The following is a 25886-nucleotide window of genomic DNA, read 5'->3' as shown; positions in this document are numbered from 1 at the left end:
AGCCCTCGCCCCCATCCCGCTCGTCCCGCCGGAGCCGGACGGGCTGTCCCCGCGCGAGGGGCGAGGGGGCCGGCACCAGCCCCGGCACCGCCAAGCCCGCCGCCGGGCAGGGCTCGGCGGACAAAGCCGGCGGGCGGGCCGGCCCCGGGCTCCCACCGCAGCCCCCCGCCGCGGGGCGCGCAGCCCAACATGGAGGCGCGCCCGAGGAGGAAGCCCCGCAGCGGCCGGCGCCCCGCGGCCGGAGGCTGCCCCGCCGGGAGGCGCTGCCCGGCCCGCCCGCCCCTCACGCCCGCCCCGCCGGGACACACGCCGCAGCGGCGGGTTGAGCCCGGCGGCCGGGCCAGGCGCCCATCTCCCCGCCGGGAGCCCCACGGAAGCCGGAGGGAGCCCGAGCCCGTATCGCTTCCTCATTCACCCCGCGCCAGGCGGGGCAGGAACTGCCGAGCGGAGGGAGCCCCCGCGCCGGGGGCAGGTACCGGCACTCACCCGCTTCCAGGCGAGCCGTCGGGGGCCGCGGCCGCCGCTGAGTTTCGGGCGCTGTCCCGAGACCGAGCGAGAGCCGGAGGGGAGGGAGCGCGCCGGGGAGCGACTGACTGAGCGGTGAGTGAGCAGCGGGTGCCCCCCGCCGCCGCCACGGCCGGGCCCGGCGCTCCCCGCCCCGCGCTCCCCGCCCCGCGCTCCGCCCACGGGGCGCCACCGCGGGCCCCGCGCTCACCTGCTGCTGCCGCCGCGGCCGCCCCCGCGCCGCCGGCCCCGCCCCGGAGGTGTTGAGGGAGGCGGTGGCGGGCGCAGCCCTGTCCCTTCGCCGCGGCCCCGGCGCCTCCCGCCGCTTCGCTCCCTTGTTCGCGTCGAGAGGCGGCGGCGTGTGGGAGCGCCCGGGCCCTGCGGCAGCGCGGGGAGCCCCGGGCCAGCCGGTCGCCAGCGCAGCGTGCCTCGGCGGGTGGCGGCCGAAGGGCGCCTGGCGCGGCGCCGAGGTGGGGAGGCTGTGGCCGGAGCGGTGTTGGTGCTGCGGGCGCCGGGCCCCGTTTGAGGCGAGGAAATGATTTTTTTAATTCTTCCCCAGAATTGTGGGTTTTGGGGTTTTTTTGGTTTGCTGGTCACCAAGATGTGAAGAGCATCTGGGTATGAGGAGCTGGGCCGGTGAACGCTCAAGCCGGCCCAGGAGCAGCGCATCGGTTTCCTCAGGTGCTTGCTGCACTTTCAGGCATTTATTTAAAATATTTTTTCAGTAGCTTAAAAGTCACGGATGTCATTTTAGCAATGGGGCCAAAGCTGTGTAGCGTAGGCTGCTAGCTGGCAAGCACTGGTGTCACCTCAGTGCCTTTACTGCAGAGGTGGCTTCTGCTGATGTGGCCTTTGTGGGGCCTGTGGGTCGCGGCCAGGGCTCTCTCCCAGCCTGCTCTGCTCCGGCTAATGGGGCTTGTTTTTTCTTGAAGCCTTTGGAGCTACAATCGTCAGTGTTAAAATGAGATGTTTTGGGGATAGGTTGCAGCATGGCAATGCATGAAGTGTAAGAACCAGCAAAACCACTGCCATGGTCCTGTAGCAATCCAAAGCAGACCTTTGTCATCATTTTTTCGCTCATACAGGTCAGGTGTAATTACTGTCATGTTTTCATCTTCAGTGATCTCATTCTGCCTTAGCTGAAAACGGTGAAGAAACTCCCAGGGGCTTTTTGTGCCTCCGTGGGGCTGTGGTAACCGGGTGTTTCTCCAGGCAGGTGCCAGGCCCTGGCGTGCAGCTGAGGGTGTCAGAGCGTTGCTGGAGGCTGTGACCCAGCTGTTAGATGGCTGCAAAGTCATCTCTAAAAAGCCAGGTTCCACCTGTTGGAGTCTGGCTTCTTTCCAGAGCATTTTTACTTGATATTCATAAGGTAACATGGAAGTTCCTCGCTTGTTCTGTCTGACATCCAATCTGAAAGGTTGTAATGTGTATATAGATCAGCCTCGTCAATAGTTCAGTTATATACGGACAGTTCAATTTGAGCTTGCCATTACCTGAGAGCTCTAGTGGATATAACGATAATCATAGTTTGGGTGAAAGCAATGGAGCAGAGTTGTCTTGGGTAGTTTCCTTTTTACTTCTGCTGCAAATTATATAGCATTTTGTACAGATATAGGCTCTTATCACGTCTAAAGAAGTGTGGGCTTTTTTGATTGGAAAATAGAAATATTTTCATGCTTTGGAACAGAACGTAATCTGATTAACTGTAACGCTATAATAAATTGCATGAAGACCCTCATTTAATACTATGTAGATTGCCGTTATGCTGAAACCTGAGGAACTTTATATGCTTGAGCAATTAATGAATGTAGTGTTATAAAAGCAAAACTAAAACTAGTTTGAATAAGAGGCGGGGAAAAAGCAGAAGCTAACTGTGGCCAAGCAGTTTTCCTCATTTCAATACTTCCAGCGAAGTTTGTCAAAACAGAAAGTGCTTTAAAATGCACTTCATTTAATTTCATATTCTTTGGGTATTTAATGGAGTGTAAGTGGTCAGAGAGAGTCCATTTTGGTTTGTGATCTTACCATATAATGTTGCAGCAAGCCATTTGTTAACTACTGATGCGTTTCAATTATTTAGAACATCACTTTAGTCCAGATCTTTCTGAAACAAGTAGTCTTGTTTGGACTGTGAAATTTTTGCAAGGCCTAGTGAGATTTGTCTTTGTTCAGTCAGTTCAAGTTGAGTAAGGGTGGAGCAAAGATGTAAAAACTTGATCCACAGGACATAAATGAAGGATCTTCTCAACTAATACACAAATGTGGCTTTAGAAATCTGAGATGTTTCCTGGTACTGAGGCTTCCTTGCTGACTGATTGTTTTCTGTAATTCTGCTTTTAAAACTCGGCAGTGCAAAACGTGTGGTAATGCTCTTACACTTGGAGATTGTCTTTCATCAGAATAGATTCTAATGCAGCTCAGAAGGCTTAATTAACATATTTTACAGGCACTGGACTTGAGATGGGGATGAAAATTGGTTCTTACTGAACAGCCTTTAGCAGTGCTCTGTGTCAGCTTCTAGGTAAATGGTAAGGCATGCTGGATTTCATTGAGATGACAGGCTAACTATTGGAAAATAGAAGGCCGATCACAAAAAGTGGGATGTGAAGACGGATGGGGCATTGGGACGTGGGCGTTACTGTCAGTGATCCATTTTTCTGAAATGTGCCGTTAGAAAGAACACAGTCTTAAATTGGTTTAAAACAAAATATCTAAGTTTCATCTCGAGTAGCTGGATCAACAGCCCAATACCTCGCTAACCTATGGTAAAGCTTTGTTTTGGTGCAGGAAAAATTTGCAGGGGTAAGAGATGAACTACCAGGGCCTCCTGCAGCTGGATTTCATCTTGAAATTTCCCATCCAGAAAACCTGCTTTGCCTGGGGCTGCTTAATTCTCATCATATGACATGATTATGGTAAGGGGTGATGTGACTTTGAGCCCTTTCAAGTGCATAGATTAAGAAAAAAAAAAAAAAGTGGGAAGAAACTCTCTGCAGCAAATACAAGTGAAATATTTGTAGTGGAAGTTAAGAACTTGTTCCCTGAAGATTTCAGAGCTAGACTGGTACAGAATTTTCTAAATGTGTGTAATCACCTTTTGTGAGCTGAACCGCTGTATCTACAGTACCTGTTACCTCGAGCAAGCAAACCTGATTTTAATTCTGATGGCGGATACATGATTTATGCAAAGATGATTACTTATGCAGAAGTGTCATTTCAGAACAGAAAACAATCATGACTGTTATTGCCAAGTTCTTTTTCACGGCCCTGCTTTGTAACAGGACTTCATTGGTCTTTCTTTCCCAAGCCTAACCACCCAATGCCTGCTCTCGTTTCCTCTTTTCTGATAGTAGTGGGGGTGTGAAAAGGAGAGTCTGGTGGTGATGGGAGTTTCCACCCATTACCTTCTACATGGGTCTGTGGCCTACTGTGTAGATTCACTTTTTGAAGGGTTTTGAACATTATGTGTTGTCATTTATTCAGCTTTTGCTTAAGGTTGAGGTCAAAGTCTTGCGTTCTGTGTAATGCTTTTCCTCCAGCTTTTCATACTGTTCTCCTCAAAGGACATGAGCTCTTTATGGATTAGCAATGACACAGATGCTGAGTTTGGTCATATGAAAGTCTGGCTGCCATATACATTTGGACCGATGTCCAACTGAAAGAGAAATTAGCCTTACTTTACAGAAGTCTTGCAACATTAGAGATCCTTTCAATAATGATATGAATTAATTTCTACTGCTCATATTTGCAGTTTTTATGTTGACTAAGGAAGGGTTTCTTCTTTGTATTGACATGCCATTTATTGTGACTTGCAGCTGAGTTGGTCTTTCCTAATTTTTCAGAGTATGCTTCTGTGCATGTTGCACATGACAAGCTGCTGTGCCTGTGTAGAGCTGTAACTGGGTCAGGAAGACTGTCTGCAGGTGAGACGCTGGGGTTAGGCACTACATCTAGGAGGAGCTATCATTTCTTTATTTAAACTTATTGTGCTTCAGAACTTGCAGTTGCATAATGTTCTGTGCTTAAAGTTTAAATAAAATGATGGATTTATTTTGTTTTTCCTCAAGGATTTGATCAGATGTATAAGTTAGTCAACGCTTCTGTGGAAGATTCTGATGTTAGATGCAAGCATGCAAATTTCTACGTATTTGTACAGCAAATTATTGCAGAGTGGTTTTTGTTATCAGATGTGAGTGTTAAGAATTTGAGATTAAAAATGAGATACTCTTTATGTCCCAACCACTCTGCAGTTTTACTCATTTGAAGGAGCTTTTATATGATTCACTTATAAACCAGGCAAGAAAATAGCTTCCTGACAGTTTTGCTGAAATGCCTGCCTAGAGCATTGCCAGTTCTTGTGATGTTTGATGGTTTTAAAGCCCTACTGCCTTGAGAAAGTAATTACATTAAAATCTTGGGCAGTTATTCCTCTTTCTTAAATAAAATCTATTTTTGTATGTTTGTATAGCAGATTTGCAAATGTAATCTCAGAGTTCCTAAAAGATTGAAAAATCTGGGATACATATAAAAGGAACCAAAAAGTATCTCAAGGTCTTAAAATACCCCCCTGCTGCCTTTTGTTGAGGGTAGGAGACAGATTCTTGCATTTTGAACGTTTGAGACTGTAGTAGTAGATTTTGTTTCATTAATGCTTTTCGGAAGAATTTAAAGAAAGTATTTCATGGTGTTTACTGCACATACACCCTTACACTGGGTTTCAACATGCCAGCTGCCAGCGTTGATTTTGAGCAATGTAAGTGTTCTACTTCCCCTTATGATAGCTTTACTTTGGAAAGTTAATATGATGGTAGAACAAGGAAGTGTATGTATTGATGCAATTTTCCTGCTCAGCACAGTCCTACTAATAGTTGGTTTTGCATTCCTGGGAGTATTGAAGAAAACAGCGCTGTGAAAGAGCTTTAAAAACTCCTTTTTTTTTTTTTTTTTAAACAATTCCATTTGATTTTTGGTGTTCATGTAAGCTTTAGGAGATAAAGATTCTGTTTGTGCACAGAGCAGAGGCACCACAGAGGGAGACAATTCACAGTTCTGTGCACTGGCTTGGGCAAGGGGGAGTGATGGTTTAGGGTTTTTCCCGAAATTCCTTTTAATTTGCAGCTGAAGTTGTCTCATCAATCAATGAGAACAAGCTGGAGACCATCATGTCAATGAATTTAGGCCATTGCATGACTTCAGCTGTAGTACCTCATGCTTTTGTGGCTCACCTGAGTGAAGTCTCAGCAACTACCATGCAATCACCTGAGGCATACAGATCTGCTGAATATGGCTTTTGCTTTAAAGGTGATGTTTCAAGAGTGTCGGGTATCAAGAGCTGACATCCAGGACATTCTGTCAAATGTTAGTATCTGATGAAGTGGTAAGGTATCAAGAAAATGCACATGGGTTTTGTTTTGCTTTTGACCCTATGTTATTTATGAATATTTCTAGGGACTATAGTTTGTTGTGTTCCTTGTGAATCTTGGAGGGTTAGAATAGGAGGTGAAGGCCTGCTGGGCAGGCTGCTGGTCTGTCGCTCAGAGTGGCAGGGAGGTATGGCTGTTCCGGGAGAGCATGTGAGCGTGGCTGCTCTCTGCTGTCGGCTCCTGCTGTGCTTTACCCCCATCTCCCCTACAGCTGGCAGTGGGCAGGAGGGAGGGGAAGGACTGCTTGCTCTGTCCTCTCTCCTCTGTGAATGAGCAGGGTATGCAAGGCACAGTAGTAAGAGCTGTGGTATCTGGACCATCCTACCTCTGGGACAAAGGGCTAGTGTTATTTTTCAGACTATTGTCAGAAGTTATTAGCCAAAGGGTTTTTTTTTTCTTTTAATCAGTGTAAATGGTTATAAAAAAAATGCAAACTGCAGGGGCATTAGTGTGGGGGGATTTTTTTTTTGTCTGCTTAAAAAGCTTCAGCTATACTACCAAACTGTGCAAACAATAACACGGATCAGTTCCACGTTGTGACTGGAACAAGGCTTTGTTTGCAGAAAGAAAAATATGCCCTATTGTGACCTGGTGTGAGGATATGGGAGCAAATGAATCCTAATTTTATTTGTCAGTTGTGTAATTTTAAAGCATAGTTTGACCACTGCAAATGAACAGCTTACCTTTGACAGCTAGTCCTACTAACTAACTTCTAATTCTCAAGTATTAATTCTTTCCTACTTGGGCTATAGTCTTGGGTATTTATCCTTGTTAAAGTTATGATTAATAATGTTGGGTTTGCGTGTTCCAGGCTGTCCACCTTAATCAATCTACTTGCCTGTACTTGGGCATATTTTATTGAGAACATTATTGTGTTATGATAGTCATTTAGTATGATTTATTTTTATTGGTACAGCAAGTGCTCCTATCAAAAGCTGAGCATAGTATCGGTGAAACAAGCTAGTATGCAAAATAAATCCTAGTGAACCTTTAAAATGAAAGCAAACATCAATAATGAAACTACAGACTGTGTGTGTTTGCCCAGGAGGAGGGTGGAAGATTGAAGTCAGCAGCCCTAGGCATGTCACAGTTTTGTTGAACCACATAAGGAGAATTTGGTTTAGTTGATATCTGGCACAGATGTTGAGTCATGCAGCTTCAGACAGAGATGTCAACATGCTTCTCTTCCCCACATTGCATGGTGGGTAGAGGGAGGGTGTTTGGTGGAAATAGTAGCTCTGCATTGGGCTTGCCAATTAATGGGTGAACCAAACTCCTATTACTTGTGCTTGTTTACTGCTGTTGGTAGCAGGGTGAGGGGCAGGATTTGACGCAGCTGTTTAAAATCTGGTAAAATAATAAAGATACTGAGAATATGTACTCTAGTTTTCAGTAATGGGCTAAAAATTGTTTATTTCCCTGAGGACTTAACTGTGTAAAAGCAAACTGAGGCTGTTAGCAGCAGAATCGAAGAGGAAAAGCCCATCTACAGCAGAGGTACTTCGCAAATGTGTCAGAAGATAGGTTATATTGTTAGAGGACCAGAGCCAGTATTCCAGACATATTTCCTGAATAAATTCTACTGTGTCTGTGACCTATTTGTAAGTGGGGCATTGGTGTAACTCAGCGGTCTGTTAGGTCTCTTGTCAAAGAAAGTTAATTTGGGGGACATTAGAGTTCTTCTGTTGAAAAGAGGCTGTAAAGTTGCTGCTTTTTGATGCAAGTATGGTGTCTTGTGTCTGCTGAATACTAATGTATGGCCTGGCTGTTCTGCACTTTGAAAGTGTTTATGGGGTCACACCCATATTTCCAGTTGGTGTTGATCTGACCCTGGATGTGTTTGAAGGTAATGCCCCTTGGGAAACATTTTTAACTCTATGTGACTTAAATCAGTTGGTCTGTGATCCCTTTTATTTTTGTAAACTAATCATTTTAAGCATAATTAATTTTTTAAAGAGAAATATTAAGATGTACGTACTATTACATATAATTACATATTTTAAGATTTACATATTTTATGTTCTACAGTGTACCTGAATATGCATGATCAGTCATGCCTGGATCACCTATAATTCACCTGAATGTTTCAGATCTTTTAGTAGGCTTAGTGTCCTGGACAGCCACAGGACTGTGAGGTTCCCATTTTAGTTGACCTTCCGAGGAAAATCAGGTAAATGTGACATTTGGAAATACTTCCCTGAATTTGATCTACCCTCAAAACTGTTGCATTTGGTTTTCTACTGAGAAAAAAAAATAGTTGCAATGTAAGCAGAAATAAAAGGAAAATGCTTTTTTTGAATTGTCACAATTGAGTTGTTCTGGATAAAATCTATATTCTCTTTATGGGTTTTCATTTCTTCTATTATTTAGGAAGTAGGAAGGTAAATACGCACACAGGTATTATAACATCTTTTTCTGTAATGTGTTTTTATCTTGCAGGGTTTTTTATAATGAATTATAGGCCTTTTTTTTGTTTTTTAGAAAAGCAAGAGAGAAATACTAGTATTTCAGTAATTCTAAACCCATTCAAAAAGGTAAAAGTACTTCACCTGTTTGTGAGACTTAAAGTACACAAGTGTGTCGCTAAAAAGCGATTACTTTGTATAGAGGTATAATAGCGCTTCTAGACTACACTTCATTTATGCTTTAAGAAGTACGAAGTTGTTAATGTGGGTTTAGGCACCCTGAGGAATTATGATGATTAATAGCACTGACATTCTGTTGGATCTCTGGAAAAAAAAATTAAAATTCTTTGTGTTTGTTTTAGATAATTATGCTGTATACATATATGAGGTATTCTGTGGTTTTTTTTTTTTTTTTTTCATCTTAGGAATGGATAAGAATGACTGAATTTTTAGTGTTTAAGTAACTTCCATGTTGGAAAATGGGTTGTAGGGATATATTCAATTTCAGATTCCTTTTTTAAAATAGTTCTTTCCTAGGCTTCTTCAGAAAGCAGGGTTCTTCTAACAGCAATTCAGAGCACCTGACCCAAATTCCTGTTCTGAGTTACCCTATGGAGGACTGTTACTTTGCATTTAGAGGGAAAGTATGGTGCTTAAAGCAAATGGTCAGAATGCCTTCTTATATCTCCTCTGGAAAAAAAAAAATCTGTTTCTTTAGCTACAACATTGACTTGAATTGTTTGATAATCAATATGTATAAAACCAGTTTCATTCAATTTATTTGAGAATAGCCAGAAAGTCTGAGCAGAGCTATTTCTGTGTACATATGTACTTCACACACAAACTTATGAAGGTGAAGGTAGGTGATCCTTATCCTGTGGAGGTGCTGTTTGCTGTTGTGGGTATTTAAGCATCTTGAGTGTGACTTAACTGGTTGGGTGCTTTCATGAATTAAAAAAGAAACTGCTAAATATCTGCTTACTGTGTCTACATGGTTCTTAACACAGGGTGAACTGACTTAACCGCTTACTGCTGCTGAAATGGGGAGTCTTGTCATCCTCCATCTTCTTGTTCCTGTTTTCCTGCCTACTTGTTCTCACAAAGTACTTTGTGCCAGCTTTGATGCTTGCTGGAATATGTCATGCTTTGATTTAACTCATTAAAATGTCATCACACTGTTCCAGAAAGAAACCCAACATCAAAACCAAACAAACACGGTCAATTTTATGCCTCTTTATTGAATGATATAGGGTCAATGAAGGGTTTCTGTGCTTGAGAAAAATGTAGGACAAGTGGAGAACACAATAGGAGGAAGGCAGCAAAATTCTCCCTTTTGGACAGCTGGAGCTGTTACGATGATTGTGGCATATATGAAAGAGCCGAGAATACAATGTTTTCATTAAATTAGGTTTCAGTTACATGTGGAGTTCAAGTAGTTAAATTGCGTTTGGTCCATGTGTTTTTGGGCACGTGCAAACAAGCATGAATTATAAGTATGATGTATGTAAGTGTACACTGAAGTAGAAAAGTGCGTGTAGTCACATACACTGCAATGGCTTCTTTGAAGTTAAGAGCATTTGTGTGTCCCTAGGTGTGAGTCTTCAAGCTGATCAGAGAGCTGACTGCTGCATTTGACCGATCCAGCTGTAAACACCAAATAATCTATTTTCAGGATCCAGATTGCTTTTCTCATGAATTGAGTTCTGACTCCCGATATGTGGAGGTAGGAGGAAGAAAGGATTTTGAAGTGCTATTCCCATTCAGAAACATTTAAGTCTTGAGTTTAAAAATATTAATGCAGAAAATGGTCACAGCCATCTTATATCCCATATTGAAAAGATTTAATTCCTTGAATCCAGGAGAATGCTGTGGGAAATGGTGTCAAAGGCTTTACTGAAGTCTAGGTAGGCAACATCCACAGCCTTTCCCTCATACTCTAAGCAGATCATCTTGTCACAGAAGGAGATCAGGTTCATCAAGCAGGACCTGCCTTTCATAACCCCATGCTGGCTGGGCCTGATCCCCTGGTTGTACTGCAAGTGCTGTGTGATGGCACTCAGGATGATCTGAAATATAATAGCATAGCAGAAAGCTTTAATGGCATCCTAATCTGAACTCAAACCTATTTTATTTCCAGGTAGTAATCAAACAGAGACTCAAGCACTGAGGTCTGCTCCCAGGCAGAGCCACATGCTTTCAACTAGCTTCGCACGTAGGTTCAAATGTTCCAGCTTTGGTGTGTCTGTTCTTTACCTTGTTGTTTTATTCTCTGAGACTTTCCCTGCTGGTTTTGTCCTCTTGGAAATATTCTCAGTTGCTTATTCCTTATGTTGTTGTTGTTTGTATGCTTCTATATTCCATTGCCCTTTCTTCCTTGTCTTTTCCTTTTACTCTGTTCCTCTTTGCTCCTTCTTTTTCACAGGTATTTCTTAATATACAGTATACCTTTAGCTTTAGTCCAGTGTTTGGTGGACAAATAGTCATGAGACAGAAATCTGCAGATGGCTTAAAAAGATGTTCCTGTCAGAGTCAAAATATTTAACTCTTTAATTACTTCTAGACATAGTGCCTCTAGAGCTGATAAATATTGCCAGAATGGTGGTGTGGCAGTGGGCTGTGTGGCTTCTTTTTACAAAGCATTACTTTAACTTCAACCTGACAACTTTCAGGAGAAATGAAGTCTGCTGAGAACAGCTTTTATTGTTTTCATTGCTGTGTTAATCTGTAAGCCACATTTAGTAAAGATCTGTGCTTGTGCCAGAACAGGGAGGCTGTTTTGAACTAGTTGAAGGAATCCTTCCTGAGTGCTCTCTAGCCAGGTCTGGGTGAATTTATTGCAATAAATGCAAATTGTCACTTGGTTTTTTTGCCTCCATATCAAACGTGAAGATGAAATGTCAAGATGTTCAGAGAAGAAATTGTGTGCACTCTGGGGCACATTATTTGAAAGTAAATATATTGTTTATGCAAGTTGTTCTTCAAATGTTTTAATACTGTGATGCTTAAATCATAATATTTTTCAAGAGGTTATGATTTTAATTATCAATCCTTTATGTAGTCAGGGAAGGAATACAAATAATTAGTAACTTATAAAATATCCTAATAAAAAGAAGTGCATAAGTACAGTTATCACAAACTAAAAATGCAAAAATATAACTGATTCTTCTGAATTGAATTCCTTGTAGGTGCTTATCAAATTTTAGAAAATGTTCAGTTTGAGAGTTCAAATGCTTTAGTGAGAAATAAGTTAAATACTTGTAGTGAACTAATCTGTAGGCACAACAGGAACTTGATAGTGTAGTAGGTGGTAAGATTCATTTATGATAAGTTATAATGGAATTCCCCTGGAACTATGTATTCCACCTACTTGAGTGCACAGTATTTCAAAAGAGTAACAGTATGCAGCAAATGCCAAGACACAAAAAAGTTGGCAGGTTATTGTAAAACATGGGACTAAGTATATGACTAAGCCACTGTTTCTAACTATCTCTGTTGTTCTGGTGTACATTGTGGTCTATACATGTTGAATTTCTGTGGTTCACCTCTTGTGTAATAGCTGTTCATTTAAACATTTTTATTTGTCCAGAATATAGAGCCTGCATATATTTTAATTTCAAGTATGGGATCTGCACAAAACAGGAAGTGCTGCATCTCCTTCTTGAGATGAAGTCACATTTATTGTATGTGGTAATTGTGGTGATATGTTTGAATGTTATTTTCAAAATTACTTTTTTTCTCCCTATTTTAAAATTATAGGTAGGCAGTGATTCTGGAGCCATTCCAAAGGATTGGGATGTTGGAGGGGAAGGGAGTAATGGTTGGTTTGAGCCACTTGGAACAAATTTCTTGTCGGTACTGGAATTTTAATACAGTATTCAACATGCATACGGGGAATATTTGGTATGCTTTTTACCTATGCTTACCTGATGAAAACTACATAGTGAAAAGACACATAGAATGTGATTGCAGGTTTCTAAAGCAGTAGTGTGGTGGTTTTGAGGGCCTTCTCTCTTCAGGATATTACATCTAACTGAAATGGTTTTAGCTGATAGCAGTTTTCTGGTCAGTGTGACACAATTTGTTAATTTACTAAGTTGTTAGCAATGAACTTAGTATTTCAGCACATTTGTCAACAGAAATAAATTGTGCGCTCTGAAACTCGTATTTCTGAATTACATGCAAAGGATTTCTCTGTGGGGGTAGTAATGCATTATCTGCAATGACATAAGAAAGTGGCATAGAAGAAGTAGTCTTTGTTTTGCTGAGCAATAACAAAATTGAAAGGAAGAGTGATAAGAGTGTCTGCTAGGATGACCTATTCACTGCATTATATATGAAAAACCCAAATTGTTTACATTAGTGGATGAAGAGAGAACTTTTTCACAGCTTAAATTCTTTTGACAAATCTTCCCCCCCCCCCCCCCCCCCATATGCAAGATTTGCTTAAGGAATTCTAAGGGAGCTCATAAAACTGGCCCAGAAAGACATTTGTAGTAATATCAGAAACGGGAGGGGGAAATCTGATGCTGATCTCTTTTTCTTGAGAAGAGTGAACTACTGATAACTATGACAAGGTTGACTGGAATGTTGTCCCATTCGGGACAATCTGATTGATTGCTCTCTCATCTCTTAACTGTCTATGTAGATTGAGGGGCACTTCTTTGGGCATTTGGAATAATTATAATTTTAAATGAATCCCCTTTTTAATACTCGTAATATTCTGGTTTTGGCAAAATGCATCATGTACATTTTAGTTACAGCAATTGGAAAAACCTCAGTAAACAGTCCTGCTAGGCAGCGATTTGTTGCCAGGAAATGTACTCTTTTTTTTTTTTTTTTTTTATAGCTTCATTAAAAGAAAGTTACAAAAATACTTCATTAAAGATACTGCAGCAACATAAAAACATAAAAAACCCCTGCCAAAACCAAACAAAACCAAAAACCCCTAAAGAAACCCTTGGCTAAACACTTGACAGTGTGCGATTATAATTTCACATCTGGAACTGTGCCGTGATAGACAAAGAGTCATTCCAGATCATTTTGCTTTGCTTGTTTTGATGTGAGTACAAAGCTGTTCTGATCTTGGAAATACTACATGGGATACAAGTCTTGGCTCAAATTTCAGTAGCAGGTAGTACCTTTTTCTGAGAAGCTTGATAAATCAGTGAACTGAATTGTGGTGTACATGTTAATACAACTAATTAGACTTGTATTGACATCTTCAATATAGTGTTACTATCAAGGAAAACTAATGTAGACTGATATATCTACTTCGTAGAGAGGCTTCAAACTGTTATTTTTAGGAACTTACACCACAGTACAGAGGCATCCCCATCTTATTATAAAGATTTCTATTGAAAATCTGCCTTATTTCCAGATATATGTGTGTGTACACTAACGATGGTTATTACTTTCAGATGTGTGTGTATAAAATTGTACGTTTCCTCAGTTTTACTCTGCAAGCTGCTGAAAGTTTTGCTGTGATCCAGAGAGGCATGTAAGCTGTCTACCTGAGGTCGGAGTGCAGCTCTGAACTGAGCACCACATTGTTTTGCTTTACGATACTGATTAATGTGTGCAGGTGGTGTAGTAGGTAATTTTATTGTCACATGTCTGGCGTAAGCTGGTGGAAAGAAGCTTTAGTTTCACATGGAGTAGACTGAAAAGATTGGGCTCATCTTTAACTCTCCAGCTAAATATGTTGTTATTACAGATATGAGGAAGTGGTGCAGTTTGGTAAAGGTGGTAGGTGTTTTTATCTAAGCATATATTAATGTACTTGGATATATTGAGTGGGTGGGAGGGTTTATAGGGGTGATAGGAGAGTGTAACATAGGTGTGAGAATAATGGTGCGGTTGAACTGTTGAGAGGAATGGCTTGTACTGTTCTCTCTGGGGACTGGTTGTGGCTGGCTAATACACCCATATCGAGCCCCAAACCTCTATATAAAAGAATATTTTTAACAGAATATTTTTCTCTTGAGTCTGACCAATGGATGTAGATTTGTGTGTTTCTAACTGTTCTGACTTGAAGGGTTAGAAAATGTGAAGAAACTGACTTCGGTAGGATAATTAAGACTATTAACTAACTTGACCAAAGCGGCAGTTTAATTTATGTTCTCGTGCTAGTTTCTAATGTCTTCATATCATGCTTCTACCCTGTTTTGTAGAAATTTTTGGTATTTCGGAACATATTTAAGAGAAGAAGCATGCTTTTCTTTGAGGTTCTTATTCATGTTTTATTTAACACTGCAGATGATATGCTGGTTGCACCAATGTTGTGCCTGATTTAGGAGAAATCGTCTTCTGTGAGTCCAATAAGATGGAATGTGTTTTAGAGGATAAAGGTATCTGGAGACTAGGAGAGCTGTTATGTGATCTCTTGCTTTCTCTGTAAGATGAAAATAATACTAGTTAGCTATTGTTTTAAGTGCATTGCTGTCTCCAGAAGATTTCTTCTGGATATATTATCCTTACTGTTATATATTAATAGATTAAGTTCATCTGCAGGGCAAGTAAAATGAACTGCAAAGATAAAGAAACCACGCCTGGGTCTGCAATGGCTGAAATTGCTTAAGTTTTGAACTGCTGCTGTTCTGCAGTGCTCATCTATAGAGCTTGCAGAACATGCTATGTCTTGTTGCTGATAAACTTGCATTTCAGAATAGCTTGCTACATATAGAGGATTGTTGCATATATAGCATAAAATAATTTGATGTTTGCTGATTAAATTTTCATTAAAAGGGTTATATATATTGTAAGGATTATAATTTGTTTGTTTTTTTTTTTTTTTTTCCAGAAAACCTGTTAAGTGTTGTAGAGAGTGCAAAAATGGAGTGGATGCTCAGCTGTCTGCATTTTTGTGACTTTGTCCTCTGCTTATTACTAGTATACGATCTGGCACTTATAACCTTGGTAATTTCAAACTTTGTTCTGGACCATTTACTGTCCCAATACAAGTTCTGATGAAATTCAGCCACTCTTAAGTGAGGTCCTAAAGTAGCAGGGTTTCCAGGCTTTGAATCCAGGAGATAGAAGATAGAGAAGAGGGTCTGAAAAGCATGCCTCTAAGGAAGGGGGTCTTACTATTATGTCAATATCTAGGTCCCATTTTGGACAACACTGCAGATTAGCCAGGTGAAACACTTAAAGTATGTGATCCAGCTTAGTCTTCAGGGTCATTGTTCTTCATTGAGGAACAAAAATTTACTTCACTGAGGAAAACCATAATAAAGAGCAGTTAAAATGGAGATCAGTGGGCGGTATCAATGTCCAATTCTGCTGAAAACTTCATTTCAAAGTGTTGAAATCCAGTGTAACTTAGTAAGCTACAGTGTTTTGTTAGCTCAAGCATATGTGAAATACAGGTAAGGAACTTCAGATGCAAAATCATTCGTGTAAATAGTCCCCAGGGGATATGAAGGAATGCAGTCCTTGGTGAAGGCAAACAACATATTTAGACAAAAGGTCATGTGCTAATGACCTTTTCTTGTTGTTTATTTGCATTATAAGTGAAACATCTGAAATTAGATGCTCTGTAGAAAATTATCCAAGGCAGTGGTTCTCAGGCACGTATTAAAATACATTTTGTACCACAAGGAAGTTTGAAGTCAAAAGGAAATAAAGCATAGAGTTCACTTCCATAGCTGCTAAAGCTGCTTTTCTCTGTCAGGTAGAATCACTGTTCCTGGAAGTGTTTTAAAAACCTGTAGATGTGGCACTGAGGGACGTGGTTTAGTGGTGGACTTGGCAGCGCTGGCTTAACAGTTGGACTTGATGATCTTTAAGGTCTTTTCCAACCTAAATGATTCTGTGATTCATCACTTGGCATGTAACACTTTACAAATAATCAATTGCAAAATCAGAATTATTTCCATCATGAAGCAGAAGCTGCTTATCTTTGTTTCACAGAAGGACTTTGGCTTGCAATTCTGTTGTTTTCCCTGAAGGGAAAGCTGTCTTGTATAGTCGTTGCAAACGTAGCTGCAGGGCAGGGGAAAAAAATAATCAAATTTGTCTTTGACAGCAGAACAGTAACAGAAGGAACTGTATTCGTCCCACTTAAAGGATATTAAAATAATTAGTTGTCTTGAGATAAGTTGTCCTTGTGAGATGGATATCTTGATGAATCAAGAGGTTGAATCGCATTTAAATGTGAAAATTCTTTTGCATCCATATTATTGTGCTTCCTTTCATTGTCCTGTGTTCTTTCCAGGCATTCTTTGATTCTGTCTGTTACTGTATTTTTGGGTTTGGGTTTTTTTTTTTTTCTTAGTTGTTGAATAAGGTTTTGGAGAACGGGATGACATATTTTCCTTTACCGAGTCCACAATAATAGTTTAAACATTACTCTCTTCTTTCAGTAGTGCACAGAAGAGGTCAAGGGAGTTCACTGGCCCTTCTTGCAGCTAGGGCATGTTTTGCATGTCCTTGTGTTCCATGCCTTCTACTTGGGATCAGCTGCTGTGCTGTAAGACGCTTTCCTCAAGAGTTCAAATAAACCCCAAGCCTCATAAATAGGGAGCAAGGTGACTGTTTAACAAGAAATACTACTGTTTTCCTAATCCTATTATGTTCTTTGCAAAGTACATTTGATTTCCTAACCACTCATGTGGACCTCTTTATTTTCTGTTTGTGCTGTACTGTAAGCAGAAGAAATACATTTGAAAGAGTAAAGGAAAAATAAAATCAGAATGTTACATGGTGTTACGTTCAAACCTTGTGAGCCTTTACAGACATGTAGAAGAACATATTTTTATTATGTCATTCCCCCCTATGGTGTTTGCTTTCACAGTTGTTGCCAAATGACTGCCAAATTTCAGCTTGAAAAAGGCACAACATCACAGCTGATATTTTCACTGTTCAAGTTATTAGAAACTAAGACTAAAAAACCAAAAATATAAAAAATATGAAAAGTGTGGATTTCTTTATTTTTATAAACCTTTGGAATGTGTTTGGGTCGGCTTTATGCTTTTATTCTGCAGGTGTTGTAGCTAGAAGCTTATTTTCAATGACAACTGACATGCTTATGTGATCATTTAAACTTGACACCTAAGTTTTTGGGAGGAAAAAATCTTCCGTTTTTAATGTTGTTTACTGTAGTTGTGCCTGAAGGAGTCCTTTTCATGCAACCCTGTGTAAAAAAATTCATTATTTGAAAGGATGTGACAACTGTAAGGGGGGAGGAAAGAGTAGAATGTATGGCTGACTGACCAAGACAATGCATGGCATGGAGCGGACATGTTAATATTATAGCTTCTTCAATCTGAGGCGTAAATTTATTTAGTAGAGGCTAACATAAATAAAGAAGGATGGATATCCTTTGGTAAGGGAAAAGGTGAATGGCCATAACTGGTGAGGGGAGGCAAGTGAGGAGTAAAGTTTATATCAATATCTTGATAATGATGTAGGGAGAGATTTGGGATAAATCTGCAGTTTAGGACAGAGAAAATCTAGCTCAAGCTAGAGCAACCTGAGACTGTCTTTATGGCCCTTCTGTAAAAGATTTTGCTGGCTGGAGATTTGAAATATTTTCCTCCAGGCAAGGTATTAGTTTCAGGGGAAAAATTTATAAAACCCAGAATATCTTGCAGCAAAATCACAGACCTGGGTACTACTGATGCAGATTGTTAGGCCTTTTGCATGGAAAGGCTTTTAAAAGGAACTGGGCACTAACTTTTTTCTTTGCATTACTTGTGATCTATTTGCTTACTTTAGGCTCCTTAGTACTGAAAGTGCCAGCTCTAGGATTCTTCAAGAATAAATTGAATATGCATTATTGTTATTTCTCTATACTTGCATTTAAAGGACAAAGGTTTGGCTTAACAAAATCTTTCTTCTAGGTATTGCCTAGACGAAATTTGTTACACAAATATCTAGAGTCTTTAAAAATCTCATTTCTTCTCACTCATACACTTTTCAAAGAACACTAAAATATTCTTTTTGTAGTCCTTCACTTACTACAGAGTCTTCCAGAAATGTTTGATTAGGCCAGTAATTATTAAAAAACATTGTTTTCGTCCGGTTTCTATATCCTATTGAAGCAGAAGTCAGTAGGGAATTTGGTTGTTCTTTCTCTTGAGTGTTTAGGGTTGACAGGAATGCTTTATGAACTTAGATCAGATTAATAACTATTTCCTTTATCCTGTCTGTCCAAATTGTCATGAAAGCTTTATATTCTGTTCCTGTGCATGAATGCACTTTTTCAAAAGGGATAAATGGTTTTGATTCGGATTTCTTAATGAAACTAACTCAGTAACATTGAAAATTACTTTTAATTATTGCCATTAAAACCTAGTAGCAAATGTCATGACCAAGTGGAGGTTTCCTAATGTGTAGAACTAGAGCCCTGTACAGTGCTGTGGAATGGGTTACCAGAGACTAAACTGTAGATCTAAGGAGCTGAAGGTGACAGAGGAGTTTCCGTGCTGTTAGTGACAATTCCATCATTTGATTTCAATGATGCAGAGTAATTTCCTTTAAAAACCACTAAGCCTATAAAGAGGTCAGGTGCTGAGCTGAGTGGATGATCTGCTGAGATGAAAAGTGAAGAATATCCCTGAGTTTGGTAACTGTTTTATTTGTCTAACCTGTAGAGGATAATAAAGCAAAGACTGATATATTCAGCCATAATTATGGCAATTGGGATTAGAATCTTCTGATGCTTTCATAGTAAAGAATAGAATAAACTATAATGCAAGTTATATGGCCAAAATATTTCACAGCTAACTGTGCAGTGTTACTGTCCTGATTTTTCCTTTCTTGTGGTTTCGCCGTGGTGGATCATTCTGTCTCCAGCTTCAGTACTTGTGCAACTCTATTTTGTCTTCTAAATGGGCCATGTACTGTCCTCCACACTAGCAGTGGAACAGTCACCCACATCTTTGTCAGTGTGCATTGGACACCTTTTAAGGTGCAAATCAATATACTGTGAGCAGTTAAATTTATACTATTTGCGTTTAAGTTTTTCTTTATGAGGAAAGAAAGTTTTTCTTACTTTGAAAAAACTTGAGTGCTTTATTGTGAGCAAGCAAATAATGTGATAACATGCATACTGGGCAAACTGTCCTAGCCATATATGTTCATAAATGCATTGTTATATATCAACACAACAAGTATGAAAGTGTTTCTATCACTATATATATCAATAGCTGAGACTGGATTTGGAGGACATTGTAATTTACTGCTACTAATATCATACATAACTTTGAAGAATATTTAATTTTCTATCAGTGTTCCTTTAATCAGTTTCTGCAACAAAAACTGTTTTAAAGTGTCTGAAGTTATATGAAAGAGTAAATTCCCGATCAAAATACCTGTCATAGAGGGTTTTCTAACTTCCTTGTTTGTCTGACAGCAATTCAGTGTGGTTGATGATGCTGACTGAAGTGTGATTCCTGGGTTTCTTTCCTTTTTTTTTTTTTTTTTTTTTTCCTTCCCCCCCCCTCTCTTTTTTTGATGTTCCTGGTTTCATGTGGGTACTCCTATTGATGGACTGATTCTTCTGGTAAGGGATTTCCATACTGTGACTCAGGTGCAGTGCAAGCAATGTGACAATTACAGGAAAATACCTGTTAGGATCAGGTAAATTGGTATTTACATTGTTTATACCTTCAGCTGAGAAGCCTTGCAAGTCTTAAAGCCTCCTTTCACCTGAGATTAGTTGGAGCACATACTTAAATGAGCAGTGTTCAGAGATCCTAATCTGGGTTGAGGAACAAAATGTATAAGCTAATGCTCATACTGCGTGGGCAGTAGTTGTGGCTGCACCTGAAAGCAGTTTCATACCTGCAGCACTTCTCCTCCCACTGCCTGTTCAGCTGCTTTTTTTGTCTAGAATGGTCTGGCCATGGAGATTGAGGACATACATGTCCTTGGACTTGAAAACAGCTGCCCGGAGCCCCAACGTCTTTGTGATCCAAATTTCTTAGGTCTTTGTGAGACTTCTCCTTTATGCCCATGCTTCTGTTTCACCACACAATAAAATGTGTCGCTGCTGCTGCTTGATTCAGGCTGTTGTTGACCCCTCAAAGTGTGCTGCAGTGACTCTACTGGCCAGCAAAGTGGCACCAGTGCCATCATCCAGCTAGAAGAGGTTTTTCCCACGTCAGGTTAGAAGTCCTATGTAGTCATCAAGGAATTTCTGCCCAGCTCTGCTGTGTACCTTGCTTTCTGTTCAAATCTTGGTTTTCTTGAAGTTTTACATGAAATGAATTGCACTGCTTAAAACAATGTCAGGAAAACACTAGAGTAGAACCAGAGTCCTGGTCCTGTACTGCATGTTCTTGTCATTTGCATCAGCCTCGGTTTGTAAAACTGACTGCATGCTTGTGAATTGTCTGGGATTTGTTTTGGTGGAAGGCAGCATACTTTTTTGCTCCAGTTTTGTTGATTCCTGCAGTGTAGTTCACGGACAGTCTGAAGGTCTTTAAGTTAAAAGTAATAAAGGTAAGGTTGGTTTGTATTCAGATGCTTGGAAAAACCTTTCTATTACTTGCAGACCTCTTTAAGCAGTTAGTTTCCAGATTAATCTTGATGTAGGCCAAATGTTAACATGCACAACTGACAAATAAGTACCCAAGCAAGTCAGAGTATTTTTTGGCCTTACTTGATTTTAACTCATCAGCTATTTCTTTATTATTGATGAGCCAGGCACCGGAGGGAGTCCTTATTTCTGCACAAAACTAATTCCTTCTGTTTTCATTTGTTTTGTTCGCTTATTTTCACTTGTACCCCAAACAGAGACAAAGCTTCGTGCCTCTAGGTTACATCTTTCTGCTTTTCTTTCTGTTCTGAATCACTGTTGGAGAGAAGTTGTGGACTGTGTCCTGGCAGATTCTGGTGACTGTTGCCGTTCTGCTGCACAGGGAAGCCTGCATGACATTGCTGTCCTGGAGCTGTGTCAAACACACCATGGATACTTTGTAATTTGAATGCTAAAACTGAGATCTGCCCAAGTATTTCCTAGTAAGAGCCAAGAGGTAGAAATACAGAAAACAAACCCAAACCAGCCTTTCAAGCAGTGTCAAGAAGTTTTTGTAAAATTTGCCACAGGCAAAATCTGTCGTCTTCATTTTATAACATGTTTGGCTTTTCTGTGAAGTCAGATATTGGAGCTCTCTGCCTTTGATTTTTTTTTTTTTTTTTTTTTCTTGGAAACAGAGCGGGGGACTTTATATATGATGGCTTCAGAAGGTTAAGAAGCAAGCATTTCACTGTCCTGGATAAACCTGGCATTGAAAATATGTTTGTACAGCTGTCACCTTTGTCCCTTAAGCTATTCTCTTCTGTGGTCAGTGGGTGTTTCTCATGTGTCTGTTGGATGACAGCTCGGGAAGGGACACACCTTGTGGGAAAAGATTCTTTATGTCTGTGCCCTTTTGACACTGTTCTGAGAAGAGCAATGTCCAGAAAACCTTTCTGAGAGAGTTCTTTGCTGAATAAAAATTATTTTTTTATCAGACAGCATCTAAAATGCAAATGTGTAGATCAAAACTAAGTTACAGGAAGACATTTGGTTAAAACATGGAAGAATCGCTTTTTTAATAAAGTGCATTTAAGTTTGTGTATGCTGAAAAAGGTTTCAAAATTACATTTATATTGTCTAGACCTTTGTGTGCTGTTGCAAATTCAGTGCAACCACCTTCCAGCTAGATAGTTTATGAAAATAAATGCCTGAAAGTGGATTCTCAAGCCTTCCTTGTAAGTGATGTCAACTTCATCTGTCAGCACTAAAAATACAAATTGGCAGAGTTAAGCAGTTAGGCATTAAGGAGTAAAATCAGAACTAATCCCCAGAATGAAAGCGTTTTTGCCCATTTATATTCTTATTCTGTTTCTGTTTGAAGTGACTGGTCAGAAAATCTTAGTATGCTAATTATGTATCTTTCTAGTTTTCTGTGACCCTGTCCTACTTCCTTCTTGTACAACAGAAGTTAAACACAGACCTTTATATCTTGGGGATTTCTGCAAAGATACTCTTTACAGAAAGCAATGCCTAGGAAAATAATTGAAATGTTTTGGATCAATCTTTAGTGAAATTATCTACTTTTTCTTTCCCACTGTCCTGGTTTAAAACTGTTATACAGTACAGCTGTGTGGAAGTAGTGGTTTGGTAAATAGAGATGCTTAGAAATAGCTAATTTTTCTCTAATACTACTACTGCAAATTGCATGCTGCTTTTTTTAGTTCTACTTTCATATTTTGCTAGAGCATGACAAGCAAAAGAAAAATATGAGCATTCCAGAGAAATAGGTGTTGAGTCTGTTCTTTTTTTTTGTAGTTGTTGTAGTTTGACGTTTTTCTTGCTTCTCCTCATGCTGCTCTCAAATGCTTTTTATCCATTGGCACTTAAACAGAAGGAGAGGCAATCATAACAGGATGCAGAACACATTCTCAAGATTTTGGACAGTTGAAATTGCAGTTAATTGCAGCTAAGCAGTGGAACTTTTGATGCCTTCAGGAGTTCTGGGCATGGTGCATGAATTTATACAAAAGCTGAGATCTGTCTTTTCCAATAACGAATGTATATTATGCAGGGGATTAAATGGGATCATTCTCTTCATATGTGTTTTGTCTGTTCATTTGCAAATGCACCAGCTGTAATTTATTGGAAATCTCATCTTGGTGTACCCTTTCAAAGAACAGTGGAAAGCCCAGGTTAATGCAGTCTGTGCTGTCAACAGGCTGAGAAGTTCCATGAACTTTTATGAAGTTTTATGAAAAATCTTAAGAGCAGTGGTTGAGGGGTTTCACCAGGTGGGCTTTTTGGTTTGTGATGATTTGATTGTTTTGGTGGTTTGTTTTTTGTTTTGTTTTGTTTGGTTGGGGTTTTTTTCTAAGCCCTTTCATTCTGCTATAACCTGGCTTGGTAAATTATTCCATGTAAAACTCAGGATTCATTACCATTTGAAGTTAAATTTTGGAACACTTTACCAGGTGTGTAACCTGCTGTCATTAATTTGAAACGAGTCAAATTTCACTTTCTTTTTAGAGATAGCAATGACATTTTCTGCTGTTCTGGCTGCATGAGTATCTATACTTGGAATAAAGTGATACAAAGGGCTCAGATAACCTTGCAATGTCTTCTAAGAGTTTGTATTGTGTGACTTGCTGTGTGTTGGAGGTGCTAGGAAAGCAGGTTTGTTAACTGCTCTTGTCAACAAGAGTTGTTTAGAGTCAAGGGTTATACAGATTAATCATGTAATTATTAGCTATGCTCAAGGCAAGTAGTTAAGGACAACTCTGATACCACTGCGTAAATAACTAGAGGGAAACCTAGAGCTAATAAAATGTCTCTGCTGATGGTGAATAGTACTACATCACTGACCAAATCTGATCGAGGAATTCCTAACGGCTTTCTATTTTTAGCCCTTGAAAGAGGGGTGTGACCATAGACACACACTGATGACTAAACCTTTTGGAGTGCTTTGGGGGGCTATAAATACGAAGTGCACTATTTCGGTTGCAGTACCTGTGAAATGGATCTGAGAGAGAGTGAGAGAGAAGTTCTCTGCCAGTAAGACCAATATTCCTGTCTGACGCCTGTTTTGAGGTTGCCAACGTGTCGTGGTGCTGTGCTGCTGAACTGCATTTATGTGCAGTTCAATGCAGCAGATGCAACCAAGGCTCTTTTGATTTTTAAATAGTTACTTCTAAGGGAAATGTTAACCAGTGAGAGTTTCTAAAGAATTTTGGCACAAACAGGTGGCAGAGTGTTTCCAAACATTTCAAACAGACCAGACCTGCAATGAAGAACATTACTGTCCTTTACAGTATATATTGTGTATGGTCTTAAAATTAAATTTGCTTTTTACAAGCTTGTAGAGTGTAGGTCAGCACAGCAATCAAGTCTTTTCTTTTTTTTTTTTTTTTTTTTTTTGGTGTTGGAGTGTCACTAGAGATTTAAAAGTGTTAGGCAAGCATTATAGATCATAGTAAACCTAGTTAATGTGAAGTGCAGGGGTAGCACTCCATAATTATTGCAGGTATTTTTTCATTATCCTTTGATATTTTTTAAATTCAGTTGGGGTAGGTGGGGGTGGGGGGAGGGGAATAGAAGTAGACATGTCACTTCCTTGCTCTTATCCTGTAATGTTCTTCTACCACTCTCACCACCCCCTACTACCCTGCCTACAATTTAGCCTATATGTATTCATATTCTTAACCTTTTACTAGATTGACTGCTTCTGTGGGCAGAGTCAAGCAAAAGGCACAGTAAAGATAATTGACCTACAGAGCTGTTTTGTCTTACTGCTCTCTTTAATGAGGTACAATCTTGCTGTGGGGTGAATAATGCAAGGCTGTTCTGTGAGCACTGACAGGATAAACACGCTTAATGTTGCCAATAAGAACAAAGGAAAATGTTCTCTTTGTAGATGTTGAGCCTTGTTCTGATGCTCTCAGCTTTGTAAAGGATCTTCTGAAAGCTCCCAACACAGATCCAGGCGAGCAGCTTCTAAATTCAAGGCACGTGTAACCATCTGTGCTGCTTTGAACAGATTGTGTATACCTTTGACAGCTTCTGGATCCTGAAATAGCAAAAGAAACAGACAAAAGTTCAGATTTTTGACTTGGTCACTGTGCTGTGTTGGGTTCTTTTTGGCAGCATTGTACAGCAGGAGCTAAACCAACTGCAGGATGGGAGAATCTTTTGAAGTCTTTGAAGACAGAGGTTATGTCTCCATGTTCTGGAGATTAATATGAGGTTTTGACAGTCATCCTTAAAGGAATATGAACTATGGGACATTTGAGGAAAGAGCCAAGGGACTGGTGGGAACAGTTTTCTGGGCAAGTGCAGCTGCAAAAACATGAAGCTGATTCTCCCTAATGATTTGGAAGAAAATATTGGTGGTTTCCTTTTGCAGCAAATCTTGCGATGTGTAAATGGAAAAGAGAAAGACAAGGGAGCCTTTAACCTGCCCAGCAGTATTTCTGAAGGCAGTTTGTTAAAATGTGAGTCATATGATGTCAGCACGGATTTTTTTTTTCTTTGATTTTTTTCTCTTAATTTCTATTCTGACAGCTTAAATCTGGGTGGGAGAATTTCTCTCTCTGGCTCCCACCTTTTCTTGTTCTGCAGTAGCTGAAACAAAACACTTGAAACAATTTTCTTAATAGATGAAAGGAAGACTTCCCCTGTCATCTCTGCTGAAGGCCTGTACTTCAGGATTCCAATAAGAGTTATTTCTTTGCTATCATTAAGATTCATGATGCCCTCTTCTCTTTGTAGAGGTCCCTTTTGTGATAAAGGTATGATGCCCTAACAAAAAAATCAAGTCCCACAGCATTCTCCTGGAGGATCTGACTGCTCATGGCTTGCATGGGTATACTTACACTAGGTAAAAAGCTGGCTGGATGGCCAAGCCCAAAGAGTAGTAGTAAATGGAGGGACATCCCGCTGGCAGCTGGTCACAAGTGGCGTTCCCTGGGGCTCAGTATGGGGGCCAGCACTGCTTTGAATCTTTATCACCGTTCTGGATGAGGGGATCGAGTGCCACCCCTCTGTAAGTTTGCTGATGACACCAAGTTGGGGAAGGGGGGGAACGTGGATGTG

At 40.1% G+C, this 25886-nt stretch overlaps 1 protein-coding gene and 1 long non-coding RNA gene across 7 annotated transcripts in view; one reads left to right on the top strand and one right to left on the bottom strand.

Annotated features, from left to right (window-relative positions):
* Positions 1-673, bottom strand: part of PRKCD (protein kinase C delta) — a 67832-nt gene extending 67159 nt beyond the window's left edge. For all 3 annotated transcript variants that reach the window (XM_056334348.1, XM_056334347.1, XM_056334349.1), the window contains exon 1: positions 487-673. The gene's annotated coding sequence lies outside the window, so the exon portion shown is untranslated. The remainder of the gene's footprint in view (positions 1-486) is intronic.
* Positions 476-25886, top strand: part of LOC130147356 (uncharacterized) — a 66425-nt gene continuing 41014 nt past the window's right edge. For 3 of the 4 annotated variants that reach the window (XR_008821209.1, XR_008821213.1, XR_008821210.1), the window contains exons 1-2: positions 3221-3419; positions 4347-4427. This is a non-coding gene — a long non-coding RNA (uncharacterized LOC130147356). Of the gene's footprint in view, positions 601-3220; positions 3420-4346; positions 4428-25886 lie in introns of those variants that run through there. The other variant, XR_008821211.1, reaches the window with a different exon arrangement.

Source organism: Falco biarmicus, chromosome 4 (genome assembly GCF_023638135.1).
Source record: "Falco biarmicus isolate bFalBia1 chromosome 4, bFalBia1.pri, whole genome shotgun sequence".
Taxonomy (NCBI): domain Eukaryota; kingdom Metazoa; phylum Chordata; class Aves; order Falconiformes; family Falconidae; genus Falco; species Falco biarmicus.
The sequence above is the reverse complement of the archived record's forward strand: the minus strand, read 5'-3'. Positions and strand labels throughout refer to the sequence as shown.